Source organism: Bidens hawaiensis, unplaced genomic scaffold, assembly GCF_021521415.1.
Source record: "Bidens hawaiensis isolate Kalapana, Puna unplaced genomic scaffold, B.hawaiensis_p1.1 tig00025172_1, whole genome shotgun sequence".
Classification (NCBI taxonomy): domain Eukaryota; kingdom Viridiplantae; phylum Streptophyta; class Magnoliopsida; order Asterales; family Asteraceae; genus Bidens; species Bidens hawaiensis.
Genome location: NW_027493998.1, coordinates 41,977 through 57,661, shown reverse-complemented (window position 1 = coordinate 57,661; position 15,685 = coordinate 41,977). Strand labels below are relative to the sequence as shown.

General features: G+C 36.2%; 2 pseudogenes across 1 annotated transcript; one reads left to right on the top strand and one right to left on the bottom strand.

The window, feature by feature from the left end:
• The first annotated feature begins 7,180 nt into the window (after positions 1-7,180).
• Positions 7,181-9,894, top strand: LOC143570899 (tryptophan N-monooxygenase CYP79A68 pseudogene; annotated as a pseudogene).
• A 1,277-nt stretch (positions 9,895-11,171) lies between these two features.
• Positions 11,172-13,545, bottom strand: LOC143570891 (kelch repeat-containing protein At3g27220-like; annotated as a pseudogene). The gene is made up of 7 exons (XR_013142011.1): positions 13,216-13,545; positions 12,524-12,712; positions 12,210-12,441; positions 11,942-12,112; positions 11,733-11,838; positions 11,455-11,660; positions 11,172-11,377 (listed from the first exon to the last, which is right to left on the bottom strand). The product of XR_013142011.1 is annotated as a kelch repeat-containing protein At3g27220-like (transcript).
• Between the last annotated feature and the right edge of the window lie 2,140 nt (positions 13,546-15,685).

The following is a 15,685-nucleotide window of genomic DNA, read 5'->3' as shown; positions in this document are numbered from 1 at the left end:
GTTCTTCCTTTTCTCTAAGCCGAAACCAAGAAGGAAAACGATTCTGACCCGAGGTAATACTAGTATGATGTTTTATTTACCTAAACTCGTTAGACATAATCGCGAAACTACGAGCCGACACCGTTAAACCATTTAAGTCACGAGATTCAGATGGAACCGGGTATAAACCGAACCTAAGATGAGCTTAGGGATCATCCTAGCTCAGATCTGGATCGAATGGGATGAAAAACGGTGAAAAACGAGTTAAAACACGTTTTTCGGCGAATCTGCGATTTTCCGGCGGCTTTCCGGCGGCGGCACCAGAAAAGTTAATACGAGGTAGCAGGAATGTCAGGGAATGTTCTGACATTCCCTGACCTAACCCTAGTTCGCTATGGGGACTTAGCGAATCGGAGGGTGATTCTTTAGCTGATTCGCATAAGGAAGCCTAACGAACTAGACCTGATTCGTATCCGATTCGTTAAGGGAAAAGGGTAACGAATTACCCTTGTTTCGTGTTAGCCAGTTCGTTAAAGAAGATAACGAATTAGATTATCCAATTCTCTACAGGAACTGATTCGTTTAAACAACCAGTTCGTTAAGGGGGTCAATTCGTTACAAGAACCAGCTCGTATGACAGCCCGATTCGTTAAGAATAATGTAACGAATTAGAAGTTTAACTGAATGACAGAATGGTCTCTGGACTTAGAAAAGAATGTTTTAGTTACAAAGAAGCCCTTGGACTTTTAAGTGGCAAATTAATTAGTGATTCAAAATTCTAATGGAAAATGTGTTGCGACGGTTAATAGAAATAAAATTTTTCCAAGCTGACCTGGCAGCTCGACCCCAGCCAAAGGCTCTGCCCCTTGGACCCTGCTAAAGGCTGCCGCCCCTAGACCCCGCTGCCAGGGGCGCTGCCCCCGGACCCCCGTTCGTTGAGGGTAATAACTAAGACTAGAAAGACGATATAAGTAGTGATAGTTAATTGATACGTGTAATTGTTATACAGTTAGCCGTGCCCAACTGAAGAAAGGAATAACTATTAACGGTGAACGTAACCGACTTCAGGTGAGTTTCTAGCCCCACTTCCTTGTTATGTTTTCGGGGATGTGTGCATACTCGATGTGATAGTTAATACACTTACCTTAAGTGGTAAGTGTATGCCTTGTATGATTTATGTATGATGATTTCTTGACGGTGCATGAACGATCTTCGGATATTGCATGTACCGTCAGGTGGTAGTTAAAGATATGATTGATAAGTATGATGTAAGATATGATGTATGCAAAATGTATGTATGTTATGTTGATGGTACGTGAACGCTCTTTGGAGATTGCACGTATTGTCAAGGAAAGTATGTATGAACAGGTACGGTACAGTTGCATGAAACAAAGGGACCAGACCCTAATAATATCTGTGATGGTAGGGACCAGACCCTAATAATATCTATGATGGTAGGGACCAGACCCTAATAATATCTGTGATGTTGGGGACCAGACCCCTTTATAATATCTGTGATGTTAGGGACCAGACCCTTATAATATCTGTGAGGTTATAGAGCGGAAGGCTCTTTAAATGGGACGGATAGTTATGTATGAAAAGTAAGTATGAATAATGTACACCTCTTCGGGCACGTGTGCAAGTATGTGAACAGATTGTATGATTGTATGATTTACTAGAACTCACTCAGCGTAGATGACTTTTAGTATGCACGCAGGTGAGTAGAATGAGGCAACTTGCTTGAGGGGAAAGCACATAGCTTGGAATTGAAGACACTGGCATCTCAATGAAGTGTTATGTTTTGATAATTTAAAGACAATGTTTTATGTTTAAATAATTTGAATGCCCGTTAAGACAACAAAGTATGATTTTGTAATATGATGGTTTGAAGGTTTTAATATTCTGTGAATGTTTTTATTAACTCTGATATTATGAACTGTGTTTATGAGTAAATCCAACACCAAAGTAGGGTTACCGGTAACGGGGCCTTACATACTTTGAAAACTTACTAAAAAGTCGGGTTTAAATACCCGTCCATCGTTTACAATACATTTCTTTAGAAAACATAACTCTTTGTAATACTTTGAAATAAAATATCTGAGCCATCAGATAGCATCTAATGACTATAACTCCAATCCTTTATTCCTTCTTGCTTGTCTGTTCTAACCTTTCTTGTTTCCCTGTAACATGGGTGGGAAAATACGTCAGCACAAAGCTGGTGAATAACGCTGACTCTAAAATCTCTTTTTCAATACCTTTGTGAAACCAACAATAATACCTTTGTGACTACTCATTAGGCACCCAACTAAATTGGGTTCAAATTACCCTAAGTACCTTGTACAATTAATTATATACACAAATCATTTCTCATAAAGCTTCCGGATACTTGTTTATGATTTGCATGGCCTCGGGAAAATGCCAAGTCACCATGTATGAATGGATCCAGACACATGTATACTCTTAATCAGAGTGTCCGTTTCTTATTATTGTACACAAAGTTTTTAAGGATTCGTAAATCCTATGCAAACATTCAGACTCGTTATAAAAGGTTTGGGGCGTATTCACCTTTTCAGTTTATAATCAGTTTCTGATACTGATTCCTGTTTTCTGTTCTCTTCTTCTTGTTTTGTTACCTCGGACCTATAGTACGAGAATAACATTTGTATAAATAACTAGATCAGCGATCTAGCTTTAGACCTTTAGTCTATTTTGGTATAACTTCAACCTTGATAAAATTATTTCTTTATGTAAAACATTAGGACCTTTAGTCCTTTTCTTTATTTATCAATTATATGCTACGTTTCTTCTTCAGGAAGAAACGTCTATACTGAGTTTCTTCTTCAAGAAGAAACATTAATTTCATAACTAAAATCTCTTGTATTATATTTCTTAGTCATAAAGAAATACTATTTTGACTATAACATTCGCTTAAGAAAAGTTAATTTATTCTTAATCGTAATCAAGGTTCGGGCTATACCCTCGACTATGGTCTAAGCCATTTATAATAATAAAATAATAACTTAGGCAGAACTCCTTACCTCGCACGGTATTCGTAGTTAGATATTCCTAAGTTTATACGGGCAGCACTTCTATTCTATACGCACGTTTATCGAGGCGTTCTTGATCCACCTTTCATGGCACGCAAATCGAGGCAATGTTCGGTCGCCGGGTCGTGCACGCACTTCGTGGAAAACACCGGGTATTTGGCACGGATTACGGGGTGATGATTATCGGATCGTTGGCACGCAAAACGGTGTTCGGCACGCAAACCGAGGTAGAGAGAGTGTGATTTTAGAGAGAGAGTGGCTGTGGGTGTGAGGGAATGAGCCGAGACCCTTTCTATTTATAGCCAATTTTGGATCCCATCGCGGTACGCGATGGGTTCCTTTTTCAACACCGTCGCGTACCGCGACGGGTACCTTTCTGCATGCCCGCCACGTGGCCTGAAACGTCTGCCACGTGTCATGCCCTGATGCCACGTGTCACCAGAGTGTGACACGTGTGTGATGTGTCATCACGGCCCATCGCGGTACGCGATGGCCGTCTTCTTGGACTCATCGCGTAGCGCGATGGGTCCCTGATATTATTTTTCACTTTTAGCCTCTCGTCTTTGATGCTTGTCATTTCTAGGCTAATTCTCGTTGTCCAAAAATACTAAGGCGGCTCTTGGCGATGCGAGCGTGCGAAGTGCAAAGTGCGCCATCAAAGCGCCACATTGCGCCCAACGGCCTTCGCCTTCGCCTTCGCCTTCGCCATCGTCCTCGCCCGAGCCCGTGCGCGTCTGGTACTACGCACCCTCCGCTAGGATTACTTGGTGCATGATATTCATAAAAGAATATAACTATGGAAAATCTCTTCCTTATAAAGAGCTTCAATTTCTTTACCACTTTCCATGTGGGATGGATTCCATCTTCCTTATTTATACCTTAGTGGAATGCTTCCGCTTTCTTACATTTTCCAATGTGGGATGGAGTTTTCTCTTTACTTATTTCCTCCATGTAAGAATACTTAGCTTTAGGAAATATTTTTGTTTCCTTATTTTTCTTATATTTCCTTATTTAATATTTTCTCATTACTTAACTTGAGATTATTTTTGATCCCTCAACTTTCCTAAGTTGTCAAATTTGGATCGAAATTTTGGGGATGTTACAAGAGATGCTTATAAAAAGGAACATAAAGGTGGAGTCTTCTTCATGTTTGTTGTGCAGAAGATAATATCGATCATTTGTTGTTTGGGTGTTTTGTTTCGGCTTTGGTGTGGCAGCAAATAAGCGTGTGGTGTAGGATCCCCCCCCCCACCCCGATATTTGGCCTTTTCCACCAAAGATCTTATGGAGCTCTGCTCCTCATTGGCTTTGGGTAAAAGAGAAAAGGAGATTCTTCACAGAATAATTATTATCGGGTGTTGGAGGATGTGGAAAGCTAGAAATTAATAAGTTTCATAAAGACAAAGAGGTCAAAATTCATGAGATAATAGAAGATATTTAAACTCTAGGTTATTTATGGTTAAAAAATAAATCGAAAAAATGAGAGATGGTTTGGGATAATTGGGTTAATTTTACTTTATTATAATTTTGTTTTAGTGTAGTGTTGTAATTGCTCTCCCGTTTCTATGTGGAGAGCCGCATCTTGGTTTCCCTTTGTGTTTTAATGATGTATAAGTTTCCAACCAAAAAAAAAAACAAAGAAATCCGTCTAGCTTTAATCTATACTATTTAATAAATAAAACTTTTTAAATGACACATGTCATCACTATATTCATCCTTACAAAATTTTCCCTCCTCTCTCTCATATTAAATACATTTCTCTTTTTAATATTTTATTTTCAATTTTTAATAATTCCATCATAACTTAAAAGAATTAATACCATCATAAATATGTTAATTTGTTTAATATCAAATATATTACATTAGTTATTAATATTAGATTTTTATAAGTAACCAATACGAAACGGGTGGGTTTCTTAACTGGTTAAAGTATCAAAGATTATTCATGTCAAAATAGTTTAAGATTAAAATGAGTTTTGGTTCACGAGTTGGTTTAAAAAAGTAGTCATTTACACCTAAGTTTTGATATAGAAAATAACAAAGAAATAATTTATGATATATGAATTTTCTAACAACTTTTTATTTCTAAATTATGTAATATGTAATTTTTTTACCCTATAGTATATCTTTATATATGTGATACCTTTTTTTTGTATTTAACATTATGTTATTATTTTAAAAAAATACTTATTTTAACCCGTGTGCTACACGGGTAACTAACTTAGTTTCATATATAGAAAATAATGCAAATTTAAAATATCGAATATGCCTGGTGATTAGAGTGTGCACTTGTCATACAACTTGTGCGGTCATTGTTTATATTAATACATCTAGCTTTCGTGTCCTACACATCTAGTTTATATTTACAATTTTAAAATATCTAGCAGGGTCCTAAGAGCCAGATATAGAAAATAATGCAAATTTAAAATATCTAGCTTTCGTGGCCTAATCCTACTAAATTTTAATAGAAATCGCCTTATTAAGAAACCCTAGTCCCATTTTAATAGAAATCGTCTTATGTATTGGGTCTATATTAAAAAATTGAATTGAGTTAGTTTACATTCGTTTTAGCTATTACAAATTAAAAGTTTAACAGCAGTTCAAGAACAACATTAAGAAAGAAGTTTTATTTGCAAGTTTGACTCATGACTTTAAAAAATTAATTAACTAAGCGGACAAACAATGTCAAGCAATTTTGAAAGACAATTTGGTGAAAATACAATTACATATTTTTAAACAATATGAGAAAAAGTGTAATTCATTTCAGGTTCAGGTAATGTGATAACAACTAGTCACGGATTCTTTTAAGTTGATTACGCAGTAATTACTAGACTTAGTAGTTTGGTTGTCATGACAAACGAAACCCTATCCGAATTGTTGACACAAATGAACGTGTACCCAATTACCAGTTTTAAAATATGAAAACCATTATTCATTATTAAGCAATGACTAATGGCTATCGGATCAATGACATAAGAATATAATCCTAAATGATGAACACAACCGAATAGTTAATGCAAGAATTTGGTACACAAAACACAAATTGTTTAAACAATCAATCAATAAAGCAAACAAGATAAAATAAGACAACCAGTCAAGCTTTGAAACAATTAAGAACATAGAATTCGATCATAACAAGTTTACACAAAACCCTATACCTATAATGGTCACAAGGGTTTAGTCTTGCCTCTGCATGATGAACTTTGGTTCTTGATTCGCGGGCATATGAAACTGTTGTCTCTAATAGCACAACCCTAGGCCGTTTGATCCTTTTCTTCGTGCGTCCTGCCAACCCCCCCTTCAGCCCTATCCCCCGTATGCCATATTTTCTTTTTTACTTGTTTACTTGATGCATGGGTGATTCCTCTAATTTTCTGATTGGACCAGATGAAAACCATAAAGAACTTGATCATGATTTCTTTTTATTTCTTTTGTGCAAACCATCCAGACTTCCAACCTCTTTATTATCCTTTTTCCCGTTACAAATCAAAAGAAACTAAAATAAAACTAATCTTATTTTCTTTTCTTCTAATTCATGTGATATGTAGTTTACTTCCACTTGATTTATTTAGAATTCATGACATGGTGTAAATTATAGATTCCAAAATCTAATATAATTAGCTCGTTTCAATTTGTAACCTATAAAATATAAAAACAACTCAATGAAATTGCATTCCAACACATATTAAATTTAAAAGTGCAATATTATTAACAATTAGTCATAGCCAAACATCCACTCATCGCCCCTTTGTATGGGCACCAGTTTTCGCAATGTCTCCTATGCTTTATACATGTTTAGTTATGTAAGACTTCCATTGTGGTGTTGTGTTAACTTTAAAATTTTAAATTCAAAGTTTAAAAACGAGTTGCATATGTAAACCCAACATACAAGACATCCCAGGTTATGGGTGTTTCACTTTCTCCTTTAAAAATACTCACAAACACCAGGGCATGCTCTAATCTTGTTATTGAAAACAAGAGACTAAGGGCTTAATTAACATTTATTAAAAGTTTGAAAAGCAATAAGTAATACAATACTTGTCAAAATAATTTAATTACAACAATTAAATGAACCCGTTATTTAAATGGTAGAACTACGAACAAAGCAACACAAGTAGAAGATTATTTTGTTAAAACTTTCTTTCAAACTCATCATGATCATCTTCACTCTCTTCCTCATATTCATAGTTATCTTCATAGTGATTAGATGCCCCCGACATTCGAAACGCCTGCCACCTCTTCCACCGGGCCCAAAACCCTTTCCCTACATCGGAAGTTTAATTCCCATGCTTAAGAACAAACCTACATTCCGATGGATTCACAGGATGATGGAAGAAATGGAAACCAAGATCATATGCATCCGTCTTGGGCATGTGCATGTTATAGCGGTGAGTGATCCAAAGATTGCTTGTGAGTTTTTGAAGGACAATGATGAGATTTTTGCATCAAGGCCTGATTGCATGTCAGGTTATCTAACGAGCGATGGTTACTTGAACACTTCTCTTGTTCCAATGAGTGAGCATTGGAAGAACATGAGGAGAATCATAGCTACCGAGATTGTTTCGGCTTCTGGGCACAAATGGCTTCAAAACAAGCGAGATGAAGAAGCCGATAATCTTCTAAGGTAGTAGTGTTGAGATGTTCTTAGTACATAACGATTTTATTACACTATTAGTATATTTTTAACTTTTAGTGACTACTTTCCGTATATGAATGAATATTAGAATGTCTTTTAAGGAACTAGGTATATAAAACCCATTTTAAAATCTCTACCGGATATGTATATATATACTAGCATGTTTATTAGTGTTTCATCTTGGAAACGTGTTAGATTAAACGGGAGAGGGGGGGGGGGGGGTTTGCAGCGTAACTTTTATTGTATTCAAACAGTTGTATTCTTGCCCAAAAAAAATTACTTAAACCTGATATCCAAATTAATATGTATATCTTTTAGGTACATTTACAACCGTTTCGAGTCTAATGTTCTGGTCACCGGAGGGGTAGTAAATGTTAGGATTATCGTGCAACAGTACACAAACAACATCGCAAGAAAGATCATGTTTGGAAGTAGCTATTTTGGCAAAGAGAGTGCGGATGGTGGCCATGGGGATGAAGAGACCGAGCATGTTGAATCATTTTTTACGATTCTTGCTTACACTTACGCTTTCTGCATGACGGATTTCTTCCCATACTTGCGATGGATCACTGATTTTGATGGGCATGAGAGAGTCATAAGGAGTGCTATTCGCACAGCAAGAAAGCATCAAGACCCTTTGATCGATGAGAGGATACAACAATGGAAAGATGGTGTTAGGACAAAAAAAGATGATTTGCTTGATGTTTTCATCAATCTTGAAGACCCTCAGCTAACTCCGGATCACATTAAAGCCCAGATCCTTGTAAGATTCAAATTCTTCTTATTTTTGGTGGTCTAGGAATATGATAAGCGTTTCTAAGACCTTTTTTGAAACGTGTTTTGTTTTTAACCGATACTAAAAGAATCCTGACACGAAATGTTTATGACAAGCAAAATGGTCTTGGGATGGCAAGCAAACTTGTCAGACCCACTGAGGTGGCAAGCAACGTTGGTCGGTTTGCTTATAAGCCAATCAAACTCCAGTAAAATTGAGATGTGCTTGAAGTTAATTCTCAGTGGAGTTTGCTTAGAGTTCATTTGCCTAAAACCAAACCATCCAATTACACTTGCCACCTTAGCATAGATAGGGACGACTACGTCGCTTGACAAGTACGGTGTTGTGCACAAAACGTGGAGATATCAACATGGCTAGCAGTCATATGCAACTTAGTTTATTTCATGCAACCAGATATTGTCTGCTTTCATGGACCACCAGTAACGTGATAGCCTCTGTCTGTAGGTGCTTTTACATTTGAGCCTTGAGTGATAGCAGTGGGTCCGTAATAGTTTGTTAGTATTGGGTTATTTCTTCTAAGGCTACATAATGGCCACATTTATATTTCAAGTTAGGCATGAATGAATCAAAATTCTTAAACTTCCCAATTCCTATGCTATATGGGTACGAAAAATAAAGATTATGTGTTAATTAAAGGGTATTTTGAGCCTACAAACCAAACATGTTTCAAAACATTCTAGAAATGCTTATCAATCTCCTAGACCACCTAGAAATCAAAACATTTGCGTGTTTTATTTTATGTGTTCCAATGAAAACATATTCTACTTTAATTATAATAATATTGATTAGTTTGTGTGTGTTATAGGATCTGATGATTGCAACATTTAATAATACGTGGAACAGTATCGAATGGACGCTTGCAGAAATGATAAACGAACCAAGGATCTTAGAAAAGGCAGTCCGCGAGCTTGATTCTTTGGTTGGTAAAGATAGACTCGTGCAAGAATCAGATCTAGTTCACTTAAATTACATCAATGCATGTGTGAAGGAGGCTTTGAGGTTACACCCTATTGCACCTTTCACCCTCCCTCGAGTGGCATCCCGCAACACTACTGTTGCTGGATATTTCATACCAAAAGATAGCCAGGTGATAGTGAGTCGTGTGGGGCTAGGGCGGAACCATGAGGTGTGGGATGACCCACTAACGTTTAATCCAGACCGTCACATGAATGACAACAAGGTTGTGGTGCTAACTAGCCACAACCTTCACATGTTGTCATTTAGCACTGGTAGGCGAGGGTGCCCTGGGGTTGTTGTTGGGCACAACCATGGCTGTAATGCTGTTGTCTAGGCTCATACAAGGGTTCAGCTGGGAGTTGCCACCCAATGAGCCACATGTTGTTCTCGAGGAGAGCCTACATAACTTATGGATGGCTAAGCCATTGGTAGCTCTTGCCAAGCCTCGGCTGCCTCACCATCTTTATCCTACAAGTTAAATCGTATGCTTTTAATTACATCCACTGCATGAATGTTATATATATCATGAAGTGTGGTATAGTTTTAGTGTTTTACTACAACAATTATAACTTTATAATCTATATTTCCAAAGGACTGTAAAATTACATTAATATACAATTAAACAAATGGTCGTAAATAAATTGTGTTACGTGTTTTGTTGTTTTATTTTAATCTTATGTTAACACGGCCAAAGATTAAATATGTGGTTAGTAAGACTTCCTACTTTATTTAGAAACTTGATCATCACCGGACCACTATCAGACGCATTCTTTTGTACTTTATTACACAAGGCTTGACGATTCATAGACCTCTACTATCACTATTCTTGCTTATGTGGATGGTGTTTGCCTAGATGATTGGCGATCTACCACTAAGGCAACGTGTGTTTCATGAATCCACCCTATGCAGATGGAGTTCCAAGAAACAACATACAGTTGCATGATTGAGTGCTAAGGCGCACTATCGTGCTCTTGCCCACAATGCTGCTGAGCTTAGATGGATTAGAGATTTTAATCTTATGTTATTTCATGAGTTGTATTCCTCTTATTGTTCCACCTGCTTTGTTGTGACAACTGACAAGTGACAACATTGAAGCTACCGATTTAGCAGTCAAACATTTGTTTCATCTGCACACAAAATACATTAAGACTAACTTGCATTTCATACGATATATGGTTATGAGTTTTTTCTTTATTTATTCTCTAGCTAAACTAAAAATTTTAGTATATATATGCATATTCAGAGTCTCGGCATTCGCAATGTTTCTACCTTAGTTCAGCTATTGGCCAAAGGTTTGTCGTTTACACATTTTAACTATTGTGTTACCTGCTTACTGAAACTTCTATGTCATCACATATGCAATTTGACTATTTGTCGCATGCTTCAGTTCAGTTGGTTGATTTAGAGATTATGGTGCTTTTATACGTTGACTGTTATGTTAATTTACGAGCTGCAAACTGTTGGGCAGTTAAAATAAAAGAGTAAAACTGATTTAGTTTTACTCGTTAAAGACTTCTGTCATCTTATGTTAATTTTCTAACAGCAAGTGTTGGGTGACATAAAACAGTCTAATAATAATGTAACTGAATGCCCAACTGCACCTGAGATTCATAAAGGTTGAGCCCACAATTGTTACCTCTAAGCTAACCAAAACCACAAACTTGAAACAATATTTACCATGCATTAACTATCAAAACTGTAACAAAATTACTCTTGATCGAATACTATATCAGTATATCGCGACAAATAAAACAAGCAAAAAAGAAAAGGTTTGTTTGAGAAACAAGAACAGTCTTTTTACAGCCTCAATTTGGTGCGCCACAAATCCCCCACAACTTGCTTCGGCTGTGGATTATCTGGCCCTTTGTCTCGCTGTCCCGATGTGATATAAAACCATCCATTCCAGTACGCTGCTTGTGTAGTTTTCACACGATAAGGAAGCCTTCCAATCACATGCCATTTCTGTGTAGATTTGTATATTATCAGACGCGTTTGCTTATTTATATCAAAACTAAAATAAAAAGAAGTGATAGCTATACCTTTGAGTCGAGATCAAACCGAAACAACTCTCCAACTAATATCATCCGCTTTGTCATGGGATTTTTCTCAGTCGTACCACCAGCAATCACAATGGAATTGTTAAGAACCACCCATGAAGCTTCTATATGTGAATCGGGTTTGGCATAGATGGCAATGTGTGCCACGTCATCTTGTCATCAAGCATGTAAACATCACCATAAACAACCTACAAAATTTTGAACAACACTTCAGTTTATGAAAATATCAGGTTTGACACGCAAAAGTCAAAACACATTACCTCGTGCCTGCGTGAACACTTGAAGATAGGAGACCCCGGTTTAGGCATAAAGTCACCCTCTTGACCGCCAATAACATACAACCGATCACCGACAGCAACACAAGCTCTATTTATTAAAAGTTAACACAACATAGAATTTTATTATTTTATAAAACCAATAGATTCCATACGAGCATACAAGCATATTATTAGTTCAAGTCGATTTTTACCTATGTGGACCACCACGAGGAATTGACACTTCTACCCTCCATGTTTTCTCTAACGGCTTCCCGTTTTTCACTGCAATACTCCAATGATCTGTACTAGGCGTGTGACGGTTCTCCTTACCACCCCCCATCACATGAAGTCTTCCCCTCCAAAACTGAGTTGCAGGGGCATACCTGGAAATTAAAAATAACAATAAGTTCGAAATCATATTTCATTATTTAACACAAAAGCTAATTTGAAAAAATCAAAAAACAGATTTGCATAGCACACCTTGGTTCTGGTAATGGTGGAAATGACTGCCATTTTCTTGTTTGAGTATCGAGCAAAAATGTTTCGGCTACGGGAGGTGTTCGACATTGCGGGCCCTGTTGACCCGAGACAACATAAATATATCTCCCTTCGGTTGCCATTCCTAAATAGAATTAGCCATTTGTTTTGGTGTATCAAAGCTTTCTTCCCATTTGTTGCTTGTGAAATTGTAAACATCAATATGAGAATGTACCTATCACATAATTCAAAAGCAATTATTGCAAATACACTCAAAATGAACAAAATAAAGGTTTTGCATAAAGACTGATTCTTACATGGCCAAGGGTTCTATATCCAGAAAACACATAAAAAAGATTATTAATTTGTATTGAAGCACCGTCGAGACGTGGTACGGGTGCGGGTGCCATCTCTTCCCATTCGGATTCGGGTGCGGGTAAATCAGCAAAAGTTCCTGATAGCAACCTCTCAGGAATCTTTTCTTTTTGATCCTTAAAATCTGCAATCTAAATGTAACAATAAATAAATGAAAATAAGTAAAAGATTCATACTTTGATAGACTACTAGTCTCAGATGAACTAATATGTTACAAACAAGAGAAACCCATTATCCCAAAGGCAATGCCAATTGAATGAAACTAATTTTGACTTTTTTGGTCAAACTTCAGTTCGACCCAATGTCAAATTCGTACTAATGTAGCTACGCAACGGCCCGAGCGACCGGACTTAACATAAATTTTGTACTAATGTACATTTATGTTAATTCTGGTCGGGCCGTAAAAACATTAACTAATTTGAATTCTCCAACAAGCAGTCTAAAATAAGCGCAAACGTTTCCGATTGTTAATTTGTAACAAAAATCATATCAACATCGAATCTGATATAACTAGCTTTGACCACAAAAGTCAAAATTAATAATCAGATGAACATAGCAACAGTCCAAAGGCAATGGCAGTAAATGGATCAAATTAAGAACAAATCAAAACATAAAAAGTGGATAATTGGGTGACCTTATGAGTCTGATTGAAGAAATTAGGCAGTGTCACAAGATCATTATTCTCGCGAACCCAATTATAATGGATTGAGGTAATGGCAGAGGAAGATGAAGCCCGTAAGTAATTGAAGATCAAGGCGCCACCGACCAGAACAATAGTAATAAAGAATAATATGATTCTTGATTTAGTGCTGCTGTGATTCTTTTTCATTGTGTTCTTTAGGGTGATGAGAAGATCTCGGTAACATGATAAAAGCCATATGTGTGTATATATAAAGTGTGTGCAAGCATATGAAATGTAGGAAAAAGCTGCCGCCAATGGTTTCCAATTACCGGTGTCAGCCGATGTTTAAACTTTCATCTCAACATTCGTCGGTGAACTCATCATTTTAAAATCCTAATTTTTAAGTAAAGAAAATTCTTAAAATAACATTGTATTACGCCTTGTTCTTTATCTAATTAAAGAAAAGAAAATGAGAGGGAATGATAAGAAAGGAAAGGAAAGGAAAGGGAATGAATTTTTTTTTTGAACAGTAAATTAGGATCACTCACGGACCACTAGAGTATCATCGTGTCACCAGGAGAACCACGCGATCATATCCATCTCCACTAGGCAATAATGCCTAACCACCAATTCAGGAGGAAACCCAATAAATCTTCGAAAAACCCCTTTGTGGGATTCGAACCCAGGACCTTATGGTCCCTAAGCCTTATCCCACCACCAAGATGTCACTAGGCTATAAAGCCATGGAGAAATTTTTTTTAATTAGGTGTGTTCTTGAGTTGGAAGGAAATTAGATGAATGAAAAGGATAACTTTGTTAAAAAATAGTTATCCTTAGTAATTATCCCATTTTTGGAAGGATAACTTATTGAGAAAATACATTAATTTAATCCCTCCTAACTACTCCTTCTCCTTTCCTTTCCATCCTAAAAAAACTCAAGAATACCTATTTATTAACTATCCTTAGTTTTCCTTTCTTTTCCCTCCTTTATAAAAACTCAAGAACAGGGCGTTAATGTCTTCTTTTGTCAATTTACTAAGGGTGTGTTTTGGATTCCTTATATAAGTCTAAAAGGACTTTTTGTGTAAAGGAATTATTAATTTATGACTTTTTAAAAAGGAATTTATAAAAAAGTGTTTGGATTAGAAGTTGTTTTTTAAGAAGTGAAATGACCAAAAAGAACATTATTTTATAAATCAGATAGTTGTTTTTTAAATAGTGTTTGGGATTGCTTAGTTGTGAAGTGAGGATGTAAGGCTTTAATGGGAATATCAAACTCATTAAGTTAATAATTTAGAGATTCTTAACTTTTCAAACCCCTTTTATTTTGCCTTCTTCAAAAGTTAAAATCCATAATGTCTTATGGTTTGTCAAACACCTTTTACATCTTATTAATTTTTTAAAAAGTTTATAAGTTATAAGTTGATGAAATAAAGAATCCCAAACACCCCCTAAGAAGACTCGTCCCATCGACATTCAAAGTCGAATGAGAAATTGACACGTGTCTTCAAAATCTCATCGTCATGATGAAATTTATCTCAAAAATCATCGTGGCGATGAAGTTTTGAGATAAATTCCATCTTGACAATGAGATTTTGACGCCACGTGTCAGTTTCTCATTTTACGTTGAATCTCATCGTGAAAACGGAATTGAGACGGGCCATTTTGGAATCTTTCTCACCACTTGGGTTACATTGTTATAGCAGGAGGGCTTCGCATGAGGTTCAAACTAGTGATTAAACAGATAGAAGTTGAAACGTGCCTGAATGAAATGATGAGAAGAGATTGTTTGTTATGACCAAGTTATCGCGTAAGGTTAAGTATTTGAAAGGAGACGAGGATTTATAGTGTAGCCTTTATTAAACAGACAAACACTTAGTAGTATTGATTCGATGATATGGGATTTCTCATTGTGACTAAGTTTCGTGTGGTGCAAAATGCCGACAGTGCAATGCAATTCATTGGAAGAGAATCTAGCAACATATTTTAATTAGAGATTGTATAATGATAAAATTTCAATAACCATGTTATCTTCGTGTCAAAGACACACGATGATATAAAGGACATTGTTTATTTATAGGTGAAAAAAATGGACAAATTTTTCGTTCCTATACTAGTCAAACTGTGGTAACCATTAACTCCCCAATCACATATGACGGTTTTGTAATTTTTTAGTACTCAATAATTTTTTATATTGTCGTTAAAAGAAGGCACGTAGACAAGTGTGAATCGTTAGTACGGTGATAAGTATATAAAATAAAAGTTTAACTAGTTTTAGGGAATTAACCAAATTAAAATCCTAAAAAACTATATCAAATGATAATATGTTGTAAAACAACTAGAATTTATTAGCAATATAGAGATATAGAGAAATAGTTTTCGTGCATATCATAATATAGAGTAGAATGCCATTGTATAAGCTCATTACATTTAACACAAAAGTAATTGCATAAAAGAGTTAAGCATATGAAGAGTTATCACT